At 38.7% G+C, this 19150-nt stretch overlaps 1 protein-coding gene across 10 annotated transcripts in view; it reads right to left on the bottom strand.

The window, feature by feature from the left end:
- EML1 (EMAP like 1) overlaps positions 1-19150 on the bottom strand; it is a 122436-nt gene that overhangs the window by 60063 nt on the left and 43223 nt on the right. The window lies entirely within an intron of this gene.

Raw genomic sequence — 19150 nt, forward strand, 5'->3', positions numbered from 1 at the left:
CTAGACAAAAAGAACCAACTTAGATGCGAGATTAGCTTCTCCTAAATGTACTTTAAACCACATGCAAATAAACACCTCACATCAGTTCACAAAAAACGTTCTCCTAGAAACTTTATAGTGTTTAGTGTAACATCTTTTCACTGCCTTAAAAAACTAGACATCCCCATTCGATTCTTCAACTATGCCATATGCATAAAAGTAGAAAGATTTACTTTTACGTGCAGTCAGGAGAGATTCAAAAGGCAAGAAAACTGACTTAAAACACTTTTAGAAGTTACTGATGTTGGCCTGTGATAATGCATTACAAGCCAATTTTATTTTTTTCTTGTTTGTTGTGTATTTAAGTTATTTTACAAAAGAAAAGTTGATTCACACTATCAAGAAACCCTAAGACATATCAGTCAGTAGCTGATCTGCAGTTAAATGCAGCCTTTATGTTACATTAGAGACAGGACCATTTAAACACTTAGGAAACTACTTAGGTCAGCATACATTTTGTCATTTTCCTAATTTCTGTATTCAGTATTAAAATAGCAACTGATACTCAAATTTACTTGGACTGCTAGCTTTTTACCTATATCTTTTTATAATCTGCATTTTAATGAAAATTATAATGTAAACGGTCTTTTAAGAACAAATTGAAAACACTATTAAACTTCAGAAAAATAAAAGCAATTAAACATTTTTCCATTCAAGAAATTAAAAATTTACTAAACTGAGACTACATCAGTAGCAAGCAATCCATAGTTATCAATTTGAAATAGTTAATGTTTTGTCTTATTCTATAAGTGTATCCTCTGAGAAATCAGAATTGGAAAATCTCGGCCTCCAATCAATAGCATTTATTTGTAAAATAAATACCACTCCCAAACATTCTGCATTTACATTTCTTAAAGGCTTATCAGCTTTATTAATCGTTTTCTGTGGACTCAAACTCAGGGACACAATACAAAGAGAATAAAACATTCCTCCTGCACCTGCAGAAGGGGCTATTGATGTCTAAAGCAGATTTATCACTTTTGCAAACTCTGGTACTTGCTCTCAGCTAATGGCCTTACTTCCAGCAGTGGTCTGACTTTTCTTTAGAACTCTGTACCTCGTGAATATTTTAGTTTCTGAAATTAATGCAGTATTAGACTTCATTACAGGTTGTCATGAAGACAAATCACAATCTAAATATTTAAAGGAAAAATTACCTCAAATTTAGAAAACTATTTTAAGTCTTCTTTTAAAACCTGTCTTGTTCTCTACTGTCTCTCACAGTAATGTGCAATTTTTTCCACTATGGACAGTTAATCTAGTGCTCGTGAGAAGTACTTCAATTAACTAGTGATAGCTTTGCTTGAATGGAAGAGGTAAAAAAGCATCCAGGATGCCCATAACAGACTGGAATTTTACTCACACTGTCCATCTTCATCTTCAGTTAGGGTTAAGTCTTCCCTTCATTTAATTCTGACAGAATATAATACAGTAATATAATTATTAGTAATATACTTTCTTACTGTAAAATCTTCTGATCACATATTCCCACTCTCCAGCAAAAAAACCTTTGCTGACATAAATGCAGAAAGAACAAACTGCCCTTGCCAAGGACTCAAACACAGCCAGAGAAACCACATTTGATACAGTGTTTGATGTCCTGGTATTAACCAGGAAGATGACGGCCTTGAGGCTTTTTAGGAGAAGGAAGAAAAAAATCCCTTTATTTGCTATGCTTAAATAAAAAATTAATTCAGGTTCATTACAGGAAACGGAGAAACACACATAATCTGAAAAATTATTTGGTTAAAAATGCGACTCCTCTAATGGAAGACAATTTGCATTCTTTTTATTTTTAATTGGGTTCCCTAGCATGAGATCATATTCTTATTTCCCCACAACAGGGTGCAGAGCATTGTCACAAATCTCACCCAGCTGCAATGCCATTCCCAGCACACTGTGCAAGTGCCGCCCTGTGAGAGCAAGTGAGTTGTATTCCAAGGCTTGCCCCATCCTCTGCAGGACTTGGCAATGCTACAATATGCACGTTGCCTGTTTTTAAAAGAAGTTCAAGCTTTCATGGAGGAGGAGATGGAGGAGGAGACAGAGATAAACTATTTTATAGTGTTCATGTTGGGTGAAAGAAGTTTACAAATACGCTTTGATCAACGAATGCAATGTATCTCCCCAGGGCTACAGAGAGCCCTCAGTAAAAGCAACAGAGTCAGCAGATGTCTCGTCTGCCCTTGGCTGGGAACAAGCCCCAGGCCAAGGTCCAAGCAGAGCCTGGCTCATGACCGTTCCTCTCCTTCAAGGACTTTGTGGGACTGATTTCCCACTTACTGGTGGCAGTCAGTACTTCTACTGTATGGGTTTTCACTCGAGAGATTAGATGGGTGAAGGCTGTGCAGAGCAAATCCTTTTCCAAAAGCCATTTCCTAACAGCACTGTGCTGAAGGACTAGTGAGAACAAACCCTGCAGAAAATCTGGCTGATAAGGCTCTTGTAGCTCTGTGATTAATGAGAATCTGAGCTTCAACCTTCATGATAAGGTGGAGCCTATCAGCAAAGACAAACCTTTAAGGCTAATATGGCCATTCAGCTTAAAGGGAAAAGTTCTCTTATGCTTTCTTAGCTCTGGATGCGGGTGGACCTCACCTAAGTCAGACTTCTGTATGCAAGTGTACAGACACAAGTTAGGTAAAGTACAGCCACTTGAACTAAATTAATTTATTATTTTAAAGGCACTGTTTAACAGTAAAATCTTTACTTGCAATTCAAAAAGGAACATTTTTTAAAGCATTCCTGAACATAGATTAGTGGTCTACAAGTACATAACAATTACTGCAGTGATAAGATTTGCCCAAAACAATATCCAGGTACAGTAAACTTCCTCAACACAGCACAGAGCAGTGATTTCTGTGGGCAGTAAGGTGAGCACCATATTGAACTTGAAAATCACTAGGATTACAAGAGATGGAAAAAAAAGTTGAAACTGGTTGGAAAACATTTCTCCCAACTGCACTGAAGAGGTAGTTCAGAAAAAAATATCTGCTCGCAGGACATCAATTTTTCAAGTCATCCACAGCAAGCAGGAAATGTCTTTTTCAAAATATTCTTCATTTTAGCAGAAGACAGTCAAGACTAAAGCCTAGTACAGTAAAGCTCCATCACAAAAAAACTCAGTTACACAAAAGCCACAAACTTAATACACAAGCTCATGGTAAGATACACTTAGGAAACCCCCTAGAAGTCAAGCTCTTTTCATGGCAGAGAAGTCCCCAGAGCTACAGCTTCCCTAGGCCAGTGACCCAACTCCTCAGCCTCAATAGTCCTACTTGTAACAGTTTCCAAATGCTGATTCTTCACCAAAAGCAAGCATTCAGTATTTGCAAAGCCAAAAGTTGAAAAGAAAGGAAAAATGATCCAGTTGATCAGGAATCCTGTTACACTTAAACCAACAAGCAACTGCTGTAGTGGTGAGTGCCACTAAGACAAAGGGGTCACACACTCAAGCAAATCTATCCACATCTCTCTTTTCTTCCTTTTACATGGAAACAAGAAAGCTTCATAGGCACACTATCAAGTAAAAAAAACCAACAAAACCCAAAGCAAAGAAACAAACAACTTGCTCCTCAAAAATCCATACAAGAATAAACCTAAATCCAAATATTTAACTGAAAACCACATTTTGAGCAGTCATTCACAGAGTGTGATAGTTCCTGCTTCCCTATTCATTAAAAAAAAAAAAAATCTTTTTTCCTACTGTATTGCAAAGTAGTTCGATCTCCTACTAGCTCCCCTTGCATGAAAAAGAGGCTTTTGAACTGGACATCAAATTTAATGGTTTTATATTTACTGCATTTCAAAATTACATTAAATACATTTATTGGATTTATCTGACTCCAGGAAAGTCTTTCTTCTGAAATGAATGAGGACTAATTCCCACGAAAATTATAGGGAATGATGAAGTAATTAAAAAATCTTGTAACACAGGATTAAAACAGTCTTGTTTTCAGCTTCATTATTCAACCATAGTTCTAACATTTTCTACTTCTTATATCTTAAAAAGGAAAGCTTAATAATTTTTCTAATTTTTCAGAGGTGCTAGAACTTTCTATCTGTTTGCCACTTCATCCACAAAACAACTGACAGCAAGGAGAGTGCATTAGCATCCATGAACCTGTACCAGATGATTAAAAAAACCCATTTTGTTTCATGAACAACTGCTTACAGCAGAGAAAAGGTAAGTCCCAAAAATTTTCAAAGCATTTCCTCACAGAATCTACAAGAGACTACCCTCTCATGGTGCAAGTTCCGGACTCCTTTGCTCTTCAACCTGCTCAGCAGCTGGTGAGGCACCAGAACAGGGTGCCCAGAGAAGCTGCAGATGCCCCATTATTAGAAATATTCTAGGTCAGGTTGGATGGGGCTTTCAGACACCTGATCTAGTGGAAGGTATCCTCTACCTCCACCATCAGCGAAAAATACCCAGCCTGACCCCTGCAGCCTCAGTCAGGGCTGCTCTTTGGGGCTAAAGACTACCCAGTAAGGCACAGCAAAAGCTGGAGGTCATTCAGTTGTGCTGCTGAGACCTGTACAAAAGCTTGATCAGCATCAGTACTGTGAGAGATTACAGCACACTCAGCAGAAACATCTGCTATTTTGGCAGCTCCCATCTGAATTCTGAAAAGCTTGGAGCCTGGCACAAAGGACAGGGCAATAGTGTGGTGGGAAAAAGGTCCCCCCAACAGTGCTGAGTCCTCCAAAACTCAGCCTGACCTTCTCTCAGGAAATCAGAATGGTACTAAAAATTTGCAAAGAAAATAATATCTAAAAACTGTCAGCACAGACCCGGCCTTCACAACTGCCTCTTGACTGCCCACAGACAAGTCCCTGCAATCCAGGCAGCTGTTGCTGCTCCCATCTTCATGGAAGAGATTGCCCCATATCTCAAGTCAGTACATGCAGGGATACCTTCACATCTGAGCTGCATTCAGGAGGTGTGGTCCCAGGGTACAGGGTGAGTGACTGCCACCAGTAGGTACTGCAGAGAGCTGGCAGCACTGCCAGGCTGGAAGCTCAGGGGGCTTCAGCAGGTAGGAGCGGGTCTCTGTTTGTTGTGGGAAAGAGCTGGGATCCAGTGTGCAGGTGGAAATTATGGAATCAGGCTCCCAGATGGCACAACATGCAGAACATGGACAAAATCCAATGAAAGCAGCCAGAAACATGGCAATAGGAGAGGGGCAGTTGCCACTACCTGAACCCAGTTCTGCTGCCATTACTACATTTGGCCTGCTGATGACACCCTGCCAAATTAGGCTGAAGATTCCCAAATCCCACAGGAATACTAAAGGCCATATATTGTCTTCTGCCTTATGTGCATCTCCCCATAATTCATTTTCCTGTGACTAATTATAAAATTTACACACCATAGGTAGGTTAAGGCCCTGCTTAATCTTCACTCCCTCTTCCTATTCTTCCTTCTCCTTCTCAATGCAAATTACAAAAATCATCCTCTCCTTAGCTGTTTTCTTGCATCCTCGACAGCTTGTAAAGGCAGGAAAGGTAATGTTCAGAATGTATAATGCAAGAAAAAGCTTATTATTCCTGAAAGTTAATTTGAAAGTGAATAAATAACTGGGTAAGTTAATGCACACAGTTCTGAGATTATACCCATAATATGCTGTATCAAGAACTTCTTACTGAGGCAAAGGAGTTCTTCAGAAAAAGAAATGAGAGTGCCAGTAGCTTTCCCCAGCTTCCATTGAATTATCTCAAATGGATCTGCTTTACACAACTGTTCAGAGGGCTTCATCTTCAGTGCAACATTGCTTAAAGAAAAATTGATACAAACCTGCATATCATTCATATGTAATGCCTTGCCAACCCACAACTTCTTTTTACTATCTAATTATTATGTGCAAGCCTGTCAAAAGTATCAAAAGCTTTTTTTTTTTAGCTGCTACTTTCATCTGAAAGATGTCATCACTTTAACAACGTTCATTTGTTTCCCAAGGTTTGTGCCTACAAAAGGTCAGAAGAATTCCCTGGACTTCACTGCACTCTGCACCAGTCACCTTGGGAAGAGCGTTGAGGGACTGAGCTTATTTGACTGCTTCCCATTTCTATTCCCACAGCTGTGGAAGTGGGAATTCTGCTCATACAGATTGCACAATATGATAACTGACATTTAGTATGCAGTGCTCAACCACAGCTCACTAAAGGACAGGTAACACAGACTCGTAAGAGTAAGAACGTGTCTATTTTTCCCAGTCATAACTGGAAAAAAAGAGGAAGGATTTCACACTTGTGCAAGTCCCTGACTTGTCAGCAGAGTAACAGAATTGCTGTTTTCTGCACAAAGTGACTTTAATTTTTATAGGTCTACTTATCTATGCAGTAGAACAAAAGGTAGTACAATAAACTGCATGTAAAACCAGATAATTTACACTAAGATAAATTAAGTTTCTACAAAAAAATCTTAAAATATTTACAGTAAAGATAAAGCTTCCACAGTGCAGTCTTTGCAACACAGAGGAACACAGACAGCTTGGTCAACTGAGCAATGGCTGCATGTCACCAATTGTTTTAAAATCACTTTATGTATTTTAGCCATTACTAAATCTAGTAAACCTAGTTAATACAAACCAGTGTAGTGTCAGAAGTGCTCTATGCCACAGCTGGAAACACCCAAACAGAAAGACTTCCACCATGTCATAATCAAGATGTTTGAAATAGCGTTTTTTCCTCCCTGGTGTATCTGTCTTACTTCTGATTCACTACAGACACTTACTTTAAGGGAGCCAGACTGGAAAAAGTTAGGAACAGCCAGGAAAAGGTGGCTTGTATCTATTTTGTTCTTGGGAGAAGTACATGAGCAGTGCTGAGATAGCATCTGAAGAGCCTTGTTCAGAAAGGTGAAGGTAAGGTGTTATTTGGGATACAGACTGCCATGGACTTGGCAATTGCTTGCTCACTGAGCATGGGATTGGTGGATACTATGTAGAACGGGAATTACAAAGAACCAAAAACTTTTACTGGGGTTTTTCCCCCTGCCCAAATATCTGTCTTTGCCTTTTCTGGTATTCATCAGTGGTCCATCGGGCAACAACTAAGAAAACTGGGCTGCAACATCTGCTTTTTGAATCTCTTTTTCTACTTCTTAAATGAATTAACCAGTTACTAATGCCAGGTATTAAAACACTGACAAAATGCATGTGGCTTTCCACACCACTGATTTTAGCAATTGTTCTAAATTAAAACCAAACTGCAGAAGAGACAGTTTTAGCAATTCTGTAATTTTAGGGTCTTTACTAAAAATCAGCTGTTTCGCTTCTGTTAAAATATCTGCATGATGGAAAGAAAGAAAATGTCAAAACTTTATTATCCTTCTCCTTGCCTCCAGAGAGGCTTCAGCCAGGCAACAGCTACTTCAAAGCTTCACATCACACATGTCTAGAGACTTACACCAAGAGAAGCAACTGCCAAATTCAGGAGCAGTAAAAGGCTTAGATTTAGAGGGCTCCCTGAGGCTAAACATTTTTTTAAATTAAAAACTCGAATATAAAAACTAGAAAGGAGGAAAAGCCCTGAAGTTACCCCCTCCTGGGACAATATGCACACAAATATCTCATAACCTTCTGAGTTACAACTACCAAGGTTAATAACCCAGCATCAATCAAATGGTTTGTGGGCTTCACAAAATCCTACAGAGCCTTGCAGGAATCACTGGAGCTGCTTTAGGCTTATTTAATCTTTTGGAAGCAAAGAAGAGCAAACAAACAGGACACAACTGCTCTCTCTCAAGTGCAAAGTGCAGATGATTACTAGCTCCTGCAAGAGCATTTGTGTTTAAATTCCTCAATGGACAGAGATCTTGTGGATCTTCCTCTTCTCCCTGCAATGAGTCTACTGTAATCAAAAGAATACTTCAGCTGCAGTCAGCCAGACTTGATTCTGAAAACAGAGCAACAGCACCACACCGACGATTTTGTTACTGATTCATTCTGGTTTTAGGGTATGCCTTTTCCTGAAAAGTTATTGAATAATCTGATGAACATGCCCCTGAAACCAGTATTTTCCCAAGTAAAGTAATGTAAGTAAGAAGAGATCAGTGTTCTTTTGATAGAAATTTTACTTCTATCTCAAAAGTATAAAGGAAAATTCTAAGAAATATAAAGTTACAAATTTCTAAAGTGCAAGAAAAAAGGTAGGTGATACTCAATTACTGATTAAGATTTCAGTTTAAAAAAATATTGAGTACACCTGTGTGCCTGGGGCTAACTATGATTTTTTTTTTAATTGAATGTGATGTCATATTCTGAAAAGCACATTAAAAGAATTACAAAAAACATTGAAATTCACAGTTTCCAGGCAGGGAAAAAAAAACCAAAACACACAGAGACACACATGAAAAGCAACCACAAAAACTAAACATATACCAAAGAAAGACAGGAATCTCAATGGTAAAAAAATTTATGTTAGTTCACTCTGCTTAGAATGGGTAAGTGGACTGGAAATTAAATTTACGCATAGGTAATTTTCCACCTTTATGAACCTTTAATTCAATTTTCAATCATATTTGTAGCAGTCAAAAAGTAGTTTCCCCTCTTTATCACAGTCTTCCAGCAGCTGCATGTCTCTCCCTTGTACTGCCTTATACATTGTTTTAAAAGTTTGCCTACCACCACTACGCCTGGCACAAGAGAGAAAAGAGAGGATCACTTCTACCTGCTACAATACATAACAGATGGGCAACACTTCTAACTTGGATTAATTTATTGATGCTGTGCAACACATTGTGCCACAAGCAGCTGCAATGACAAAAGCAAGGGTCCAGTTCCACAAGACACAATGGCCATTCTAGAAGCCCCCAGTCTGCCCATAGCACCCGCTTCTCCTACAATTTATCTTCTGCTGCCCCTGGAAGCTGATTTAATTCTCCAGCTCGGCAGAAAACTAACCCAGCAAAAGCAAACCCAAAATATGACACAGAGATACTGCCTATTTTTTTTACTATTAGGTTAGCATGTTAAACTAACTCCAGACAATTTAGTCTGTCAAGTAGGTAAAACCACAGACAGCAAGTGAGGGAAAGGGAAACAAGACCTTCCTCCTGGGCAGCCGCACAGTGTGGGGTGGTTTATCAGCCCAAGCTGAAAACAGAAACAGACAGTGGGGCAGGGATATCAGGTTTGCCCTCAAGACCAGAATCCACTTAACCTCAGTCTTCTGAATTTTACACTACTATCTTCCAGCTCCCACAGCTCTCTGGTTTATTAACCCCTACTCCTAAGGAACACTATACACCCTCTTATCACATAACATCTGAAGGACTGAGCCTGTCATCTTTAACATCCCTTTGTCTCCCCATCTATGTTACTTTGTATCCTTTCATTTCAAGGAAACAGTTGAAACATTATCACATAGTGTTACTCATCTTCAAAGTTAGAAAAATGTATTGCATCAGTATGAATCAGAAACAAGGTAAATTTTATTTTAAAAGGGCAGATGAAAGGAGAAAGAGTGGTTTTGATTCATCTTGGCCCTGTGGGAGGGTGGGAAGTGGTAGGTTGACCGGGTATAGACTCCCCCAATTTAAACAAAATTTAGAAATAAGCATATCAATCACCCAGGGGTACGTCTTCACAGAAGAAGCTACAATCCCAGCAAGAGTATCTTACCAAGAACTGACAGCTGCAGAACAGAATCTCTCAAATAACTTACACATGAGGCAATGCTGGAATAAACCACACTTCTTTGTTCACTGCTGTAAAGTTTCACCTTAATGCCTAAAACCCTGTGCTCCATAAAAAATGAGTGAGTAGATACAAATATATTGCTCTCGGGAGACCATACCAACAAATGTGTTTTCCAGCTTCCATGGATTTTAGTTATAAAGCGTTCCCTTAACACAACAGCAACCATTTTTCAATTCCATAGTTGAACATTTAATCCCACAACTCAGTTATTTAACTCTTTCCTAAAACCAAAACAAAGCATCCAGGCCATAAAAGAAAGCTGAAATACCATTCAAATAACTAATGATGTAATTCAGCTATAAATTTGTTCTGAAAGACTAGTGGTATGATAGTCAGAACCAGTTTTTTTCAGGCTTGCACAGATAATATGCTTATCCTAAGTCTTTCAAATAACAGATTGTCCAATGCAGCAAAAACAATCTAGGCAAAATCCACCATACAATAACCAATAACAATGGGGGGAGGGAATCCCATAACCAAAGCCCTTACTACCTGTATCCTGTTTTTCAGCTTTAAAAACAGAGGTGGAAACACCAAGCTATTAAATAATAAAAAGCACAGGTAGACTGGCTACACTCATATTCCCTTCCTTCCCTCTGCCTTAAAAATGACTAGGCTTAGATCTTTCAGTAAAGCAGAACAGTTGTAAATGTAAAGCCTTGATTTTAGTTTTGTCTGATCCATTAAAACTTGCTCAAAAGAAAGAAGTCCAGAGTTTGAATTTTTTGTTCTGAACATGATCAACACTCATAATGATCTTTCTGATAAAGAAACTGTTACAAAAATCTTCAGGCCTACAGAAGTACTCAAGCCCAACACAAGTCCTCTGATCCCTTGTTCATTATATTAAGAATCTCTTCTCAAGAAAACCAGAACAGAACATTGTGTAAGCAACTTCTCTGTTGTTGTACTGGCCATGTTACTTCCCAAGTCAGAATGAATGACAGCTAAAGACTAGAGAGTGGGAGAAAACATCTCTCAAAGACTACGAAAACTGCCCCATCTTTAGCTGCCACAGCTCCCTATACATATTTCAGTTTGGACCCAAAGGATGCCTATGCAGTGATCATCACCCATCAGCCTTTTTTGGTTCATAGAGAGGCCAAGTCTTGGAAGTGCACTCCAGTAGCACAGCAGGAGTGCTCCAGTGCTGAAGTGTGTTTGGCACATGGCATCAGGTTAGAGCTAGCCCACCATAAATGCAGAAACACATGGAAACCCCAGCCCTCACCGCAAACTATTTTGCTTTACAGATTTCTTCCTCTTGTCCCACAGTTCCTGCTAATGTGGACACAGTGTTAAAGGGCAGCATAACAGAGCTAGTGCATCTTATATATACCTCTTTAAAGTATTCAGCCCTTCAGCTGCAAGATCCTGCAGTACACTGGTCAAGAAAAGGCTTATCTGTATGCCACCAGTAGCTGACCCCAGCCTAAACATCTGCCGGACCACACACCAAAACAACAGATTTTAAAAATGGATCTTTTCTCACTTCTCAGTAGAGAAAGGCCACAAGCCTTGCAAAACATACAAATGCTTAACTTAAAAATTGTATGTATAAAATATTTAGTCCCAAAGGACCTCTCATTAGTTCATTAAAACTTCTGAGCACAGAGGAAATCACTTATTTCCAAACTAAAATACAGCTACCACAAGGACTTCTCACAGTGTCTAGTATAAAAGGGAGAAAAGGAAAGAACCTACCCTCACACCTCCTTCCCTGTGTGGCATTATACAGGGTTGACTAAATTACATTTATTATTACATTATTATGAGAGCCAAAATTTCTAAGAATCCTCACTTTTTCAGATTTAACTGGACTTTGCTGTGAGCATTTCCAGCATTTCAAACTGCAGTCCTACTGAAGTCCACAATTAAATTTCTATCACCTGCACATTGTCTGGATTTTGCTTCTTACACCAAATCACATCAGTAATTATTTACTGTGTTACACTGAGGTATTGTACATGTGCCTTATAACAGTGCTTCATATAATACATGGACAGAAACTCCTTAAATTAATTTTTTAAATTTAATTCAAGACTCAATGTTTAGCTTCACAGTTAGGAAACTAAAAACAATGGCCTGATTTTTCAGATCATTTAAGCATAGTCCTGGCTGTCACTGCCCTGTATGTAATTTTGGCCTATATTTGGAAGATGCAAAGGCAGCAATGCAGACACTGGTTTGAATAAAGACTGGCCTGAGCCTCAGGATATGCTAATGCCTGTAAGGTTTTTATCAGTTTAGATAAAGACCTCTTTCCCCGCTGTGGCCCAGCCAGCCTGCTGGACCACCCATGTAGCCACAGACCTCGGTCAGCTCCAAGAAGCCACCCTCGGGCACTGTGCCGTTTATTGGGTGTTGAGCGGTGGGACAATGCGGGTAACACATGAACCCTGACACACCTACTTCAGGGGCAGCAAAAGGACCCACCTGCCACATCCTGCAAGCTCTTTAAAGCAGCATGTCCATGTGGGAGATGGAAGGGTGCTTTCTAGGCAGCAACAGGTCTGTGTAAAACAGCTTGTGAGATGCTGGATAGGGAAGGGGGAAAAGGAAGCAACAAAATCATAATTGGTTTTAGTAAACATAACATAAATATGAAAGTGTCTGTCAGGATCTTTCTCAGGTTTCAGAGGGATTTTTTTTTTCAACAAAGAGGAAAAAAAAAAAAAAAAAAAGAGCTGCTCCTAATGCTGCTGACTTCAACAGCCTCAAGAAAATTCTAGACACCAGTGCCCAGTCAACCCCACTTGGGTGTACAGGAGCTGCACTGGAAAATGTCAAAGGCTGTTTCAGTCTGCTATGTTTTTCAACACAGTTGTAAGAAAAAGAAAGATCTAGTTTTCATAAAATGCAATGGTCTTTAAAAGTTTTCATTTGAAAATATTTGCCTTTACTAGCTGGAAACAAAGATTGTTTCTCTTTTTACATATTGAAATGTGTTCATCTATTCTGTATCTCAGGAACCTCACATTTCAAACCTTAGCTTAAGCTCCTGTCCACACTCAATTCTCCAATGACTACAAGCCAGTAGCAATGCTTCATGCATTGGCCTGAAACAGATTATAGAAGTTATACTTAAAACTAGAAAACACTTCTTCTCTCCTTGTTTGCAGGAATCTGACGTAAGTTTCCAATCAAATTCAGGGTCTATGCAGTTAAGAAATGCAAACTGCTTTTATCACAATGAAGTGATTATTTCAGATTTTAAATCCAAAAAGGCGATTAGTTTCTACATTCTACAATACCTAGAAACAGTGTAAGAGATCTCCAATGCTAATTTTCAAGTGAATATATTATATTTATTCGATAATCAGTCATTTCAAAGCAAGACGAGAATATGATGGACCATGTCAGATTTTACCCTTTGGAAGTAATGGAGTGTGGACAATCTCACTTAATTACTTTCCAAAGAATTAATTTAGTGAAATCATGTTAACATATCATTATCCCCACCCCATCTTCCTAAAAAACCTCAGGGACCTACTTCCACATTTTAATTACGTAATGGATGAACATTTTAAATTGTTTCATGGAAGAAGAGCATCATCCACAGCTCCTTTTGCACTCCCTCTAAGCTTTCACAATTCCTTATGGTTGCCCAATTAGTGTCATTTGCAAACATCAAGCACCCAACAAGAAATGTAGTTGTTACACTGTTTCATGAAACCTTCCTACTTATTCTCTGTCATCATCTCCAAGATTTCAGAGATCAAAAGACAGGTTCTTTATTACAGCTTCACAAAACTTCTCTTAACAAAAGAACTGCAGCATCAACTTTAAAATCTTCATCTTAAATTTCTAAGGAAAGGAGAAACGAGAGAAGTCAGAATAAAACCTATTAAAATGTGTGTCACTGACTGATGTACTCCCTCACTGTCTCCACACGTATATTCACTTTTTAATAATGCACTTTTAATATAATTTCAATCCTTATTTGAATTGTTTGCATGTGGTTTAAGGTTCAATAAAAGAATTTCAGATTTGCTATTCTTAATTAGAACTTAAAACATATATTTTATCCGCTCTGTAAAGCACTATTAAATTTTTTAAAAACTCCTTGAAGATCAGATAAAGCATGTTTTTCTGCTGAGAGCCCAATGCTTTAATTTGCAATTCTGTATGTTGTTTTATTCATGATAAAATACTTGATACTTGTAGTTGCTCTCCATATTGCTAACTGACACAGATTCTCTATTGAGGTTTAACTATCACTAGAGGATTCTCTCATGACTGGTCTACATTTTCATTTGTTTTTAGAAGCTTAGTTAAAAAAAGAAAAAAAGGAAAAAAAATTAAATTCCAGTAACTATAATTAACACCATTCATGACTAAACCAAGTGTTAATAATTCATGTTTTGGAAATAAATAGCTAATTAAAGGGCAACAAATTCAGTTTACTTATATAGTGTCTTATTAGTAATAATAGCTTGAGCACTAATAGGCTAACAATATATATTGTGCAAGTGTCCATTGCAGCAAGTTATTTTTAATTCATAGCATACTGATTTATTCTGCATTCAATTACTGCACATACCAACGTAAAAAAAAATGTTTCTCTATGCCACCCCTCCCCTTTACTCCAGCAGAGAAGAAAAATAGTCTAGAATCAACTTATACTCCATATATCTCCAAATGCATAAAAATGACACTTAATTTAGAGTCCAATTCAGTATTTTATTTAAGAGTTTGACTGTAAGAGCCAGAACAAATCTCTCTGAAAGAAAAATTAAGAAAACACTGTCTAAGCAATGCTGCCTAAGGTAATAAAATCTTCTGTCCTACAAAACTGGTGGAAGCTTCAAGGAGGGGTATCTCCTCCATTCCTGAGTTGAAAACATGCTGCTGTTTTGGAGAGAAGACGTCTAGAGATGAAACATGAGAAAGCCTGATTTGTCTCTCTGACTGTGTCATTATGGACTTCTGAGAAAAACAACATGAGTAATGTCATTAACATGTTTGCAACATCTTTTTGAACATGCTTGCAACACCTTTTCCTACACACGGTGCATGACTCTGCCCAGCAAGAACCAAATTAAATCCAGTTTTGTTTTGCATTATTGCTAGGAAGTGATCACAGTAAAACAAATTACAGTCTCTTCCAGCCCTTGACAGCTTTGAACTAGTGCCCTGAAAGCTACAAAGCTCAACTTACCATTGTTCCTTCCCTGACCGAGTCCATATTGTGTGATTTTGGTCCAGCTGTAGGAAGAGGGTAACAGGCTGCATTTAGGAAGGTTAAGGAGGGGAAGCGTGAGAGTCAAATGGGAAAGAAGAGACAACCACCAGAATAATACTGTCCATACAGATTTCCTGTTTGTGGTGCTCACTTCCTCACCGACAGGGCATTGCTCCACTTGTGGATACAGGAGGCGGAGAGAAGAGGTACATATGTTCAATTTATTTTCAGGAATGGAGACAGAAGCAGATGATTCAAACTGTAAGTAGACTGTCAAAAACTGAGTCACACAATTTATTTTTCGTGACTTAAGAGTAACTGACAGTTATCAAAGCCATTATCTGTCAAAAATCTTAATATTATGATTTAGTTATTTTGGGGGGAGGGAGCCAAAAGGAACCATTACTTTTTTAAGAGGTACGGAGATTAAGAGGAGACCTCATCACAGTCTATGACTTCCTCGTGAGGGGAAGAGAAAGGGTAGCCACTGCAGTGACCAGTGTCAGAACCAGAGGGCATAGCCAGAAGTTGTGTCAACGGAAGTTTAGGTTGGATATCAGGAAAAAGTTCTTCACCCAGAGGGTGGTTGGGCACTGGAACAGGCTCCCCAGGAAGTGGTCACAGCCCCGAGCCTGACAGAGTTCAAGAAGCATCTGAACAATGCTCACAGGCACATGGTGTGACTCTTGGGGATGGTGCTGTGCAGGGCTAAGAGTTGGATGATCAATAATCCTTGTGGGTCCCTTCTAACTCAGCATATTCTGTGATTCTGCTCTTTTTAAAAAATAACTTATAGTATAGTTTGTATCAATTTGAATTTTTATCTAAATTTTTTTTACAGTTACAATTTTTCTAACAATTACACTTCAGGTAATCTAATAAATAGAACCACAATTAATATTATGGAATCCCTTGCCAAATATATCAATTTCATTAAGAAATAATGTTTCACACTTTTTTTTACTGCTTTACCCAGATATACTAAAGCTGAAGTTTCTGTCAAAAAAAGGGATCTGTGGTTGCAGGAATGGCCACTTGACAGCTACGATTTTCCCAGGAGCCACATGAAGGACATTTAAAAGATGCTACAAGTTCCAAGGAAATCATAAATTCTCACTTCCATCTTTAAGTCTACAGAGGCATTTTGCAGGAAACCCAGATTTCACCTTTTACATTCCACATACCTAATAATCCTGCCCACAGCAATTACTGTGGTGAAGGCTGCATAAATAAAGAGAGAATAGATAGATAGGGATTTGTGGTCAGAGGACCCACAAAATTCTGCCCACACCCTACGGGTCTTTCCAACCTGTCTATAATCAGTACTGATCACACCTGCAGTTTAGCAAATCAGCTGGAGGCAAGATGAGCGCTATCTCTAATTCCAGTATGTGTCTGGTTTGGTAGCGTTTCATGTCCAGCATGGTTCTCTCCATCAGTTTTTAAGCAGATGCTAAAAACCTCAACACTATCTTGCCTTATCAGTATCCTTCCACTTTTACCTTCAGCTTAAATAACACATGACTAACAACCTGATTGACTGTAGATAAACACACTGGCTTTCTACCTAGAAGTAACTTCAATACCAAGGAAGGTATCTATAACCAGGCACAGTTAATATTATCTAAGCTTTACTTTACAACCTACAAAATAAACCAACAGAGTCCTTCATTACCTAGAAAGTGAGATGTAAGTCGAGAATTGTCCTTGGGCATTAAGAGGAGTTATTTTAGTGTCTTTCTTAAAAATAAACAAACAAACAGAACAGGCAGAGCAACTAGCAAAACACTTTGTGCATCTGAGGACTGTCCTCTGAAACTGAAGAGGGAGATACCAAACAAATCAATAAATGTGATCAACTCCTCCAAAGCAGGCATGTACTTTCTGCTGAGTTTACAACTAAGGAAACTCAGGCATCAAGAATGAAATAACTTGCCTAATATCACATCGGAAGTTTGTATTTCTTGCTTTGATGTTATCTCAGACTGACACTTGTGTTCATTAACACAGTGTTTCTCAAATGCCAACTGTATCTTTACTGTTCTGTAAAAGAGTTTGAAGAAAGTAGGTGTCTTTGAACTAGCTGTGCTAAATATCCGCCCTAGATTTTAGACATGCAGCTCAAAACTAACATATTTTCCTCACCTCTTTCTTCTCTCTCTTCCTTCTCCATTTACCTTATTTTTTACACATCGCAAGCCATAAAAACACATTACTAAATAATCATGCAAACTAAATCTGCATATGAGTGAAGACCCAAATTCTTCTCCTGAACCCAGAGCCCTTGTTGCCAGGGGCAAGTTTGGGGCAAATCTGCTCCCATATTAACTTTTCTCTCCCTGACCAGGTCCTCCACCAGCCGAGATCCTGCTCTCTCATTCCCATCACAGCCTCCTGTTCACTACTGCTCCCTCCCTCCCAATCCCCTCTTGGGCTCCCACTATATTCCAAACAACTAGAATGTACTGAGTAGTGGGAGAAGCTGCAGCCATTCTTGGCTCAGGCTAGACCTTAGTTGCTACCCTACAGGTGATCCAAGATATTGTTTCAGGAGCACAACCTTTGCATCCTGATCTTTCAAAATGATACATACTGGCAGTCTCTTTATAATTTCTTCTCTTTGAGAGCACCAGAAAATTCCATCGTGTCTTTCCTTCTACAACTAAAATTAATCCTGTTCAGAACTGAAACCTTTACAGCATTCAGCAATGATCACTTTGAGTGCTTACCAGCCATTTCCATACTTCACTTTACCATACACTAAAATCATATTGTCTTTCATATCTCTACCACTTGCTTGCTTCGTTTGGTTTCTTCTATATGTCTGCCCCACTCCCAACTTCACATCATTTTTCATACTGCTCATTATACTTGCAAGAGCTTTCCACTTTTCTTTACCACTTTTCAACCTCAAAGCCCTCACTAGCATCCTCTATTTATATGTTCTTCCTCATGGGTCATGTGTGAAATACCTGATCACCTCAAGGCTGTACTCAAAGGCCTGACTATCTATTCCTCATCTCATTTAATATAGTCTCACTAAATGCTAACTCGTAAAAGGAAGGGCTTCTGAATTCAACCACTTTCTTTTATAAGCACAGAATAATACAAACTTACAACAGCCCTTGAGCTCACTATTTACAATGAGACAACAACTAAGCAAGTGATTTCATCAGAAACACATTCTAGAACATAATACTTAAGGATTAACTAAGATTTTAAAACCTTTGTACAGTATAAGTACATATGGCTTATTTCCATCAAGTGTAATAGGTGCTCAGAATTACTAAATCAACACAAGGGACAGTGCTCTGGAGTAAGCTACTCTGCTTTTTCAAACTATTCAGAAAGTGATGCTACTCCTTCTGCTCCCACGCGCAGGCTACTATCACGATCACTGTAAAAGCAAAGCCCAGGGATTTTGATAGGAAGACAGCTTGCTTATAAATGGATTAGAGTATAAACTTTGAAATACATTGTTGTGTGTTTCTTTATTAAAAACACTTACAATGAAATATTTATTAAGTTTAGGCAAAACAGGCATCTGCTATTAGCGTACAACCCCCGTACATACTCATAGTTTTCTCTCCTGAAGAGCTCAAAAATACGGCGTCACCGCACAACGCACAGCCCACACACAGAACTCCTGTTGCCCTGAAAAAACTGCTCCCTCAGTCTCCAGGTCCACACACATAAGACTTTTCTGCAACCCTGTCCATTTCTTGCACCACACCACAAAGAAAATAATGTGAAATTTATCATCTTCGTATCTTTCAAAGAGAGAGGCAGCTATGTCTGATGCAGTTACTGTCATGAAGCAATTTCATATAAACCTGACTCCAGCTGTTCAGACAGCAGTAGAAAGCAAGACCACTACTAAAATGTGGAGGAAGAGATCCACAAATATGAAATATGGGATTATGAATGCTCACAATTTTGCTACTAGAAAGCAGTAACTCCAATCAAAATAAGGTATTTTGAGATTATAGTTTACCATGAAGAACTCTCTGTAACATTTAGAATAGCTGATTTATTTCCCCCCAAGGGAAACATCAGCTAGTTGAATAATCCCAAGTACTATGCAGGCCAATCTCCAATACTGCCTGTGAGGATACTTGCAGTTCCTCACTTCCTTCCTTTTTTACTACGCATCACTGCAACCTGGCAGCTGCCCTGCCATGCTGCCACCCTGGTGATGACGCCACCGCCCCAATAACCCCTA

The sequence above is a fragment of the Corvus cornix genome, chromosome 5 (genome assembly GCF_000738735.6).
Source record: "Corvus cornix cornix isolate S_Up_H32 chromosome 5, ASM73873v5, whole genome shotgun sequence".
Lineage (NCBI taxonomy): Eukaryota > Metazoa > Chordata > Aves > Passeriformes > Corvidae > Corvus > Corvus cornix.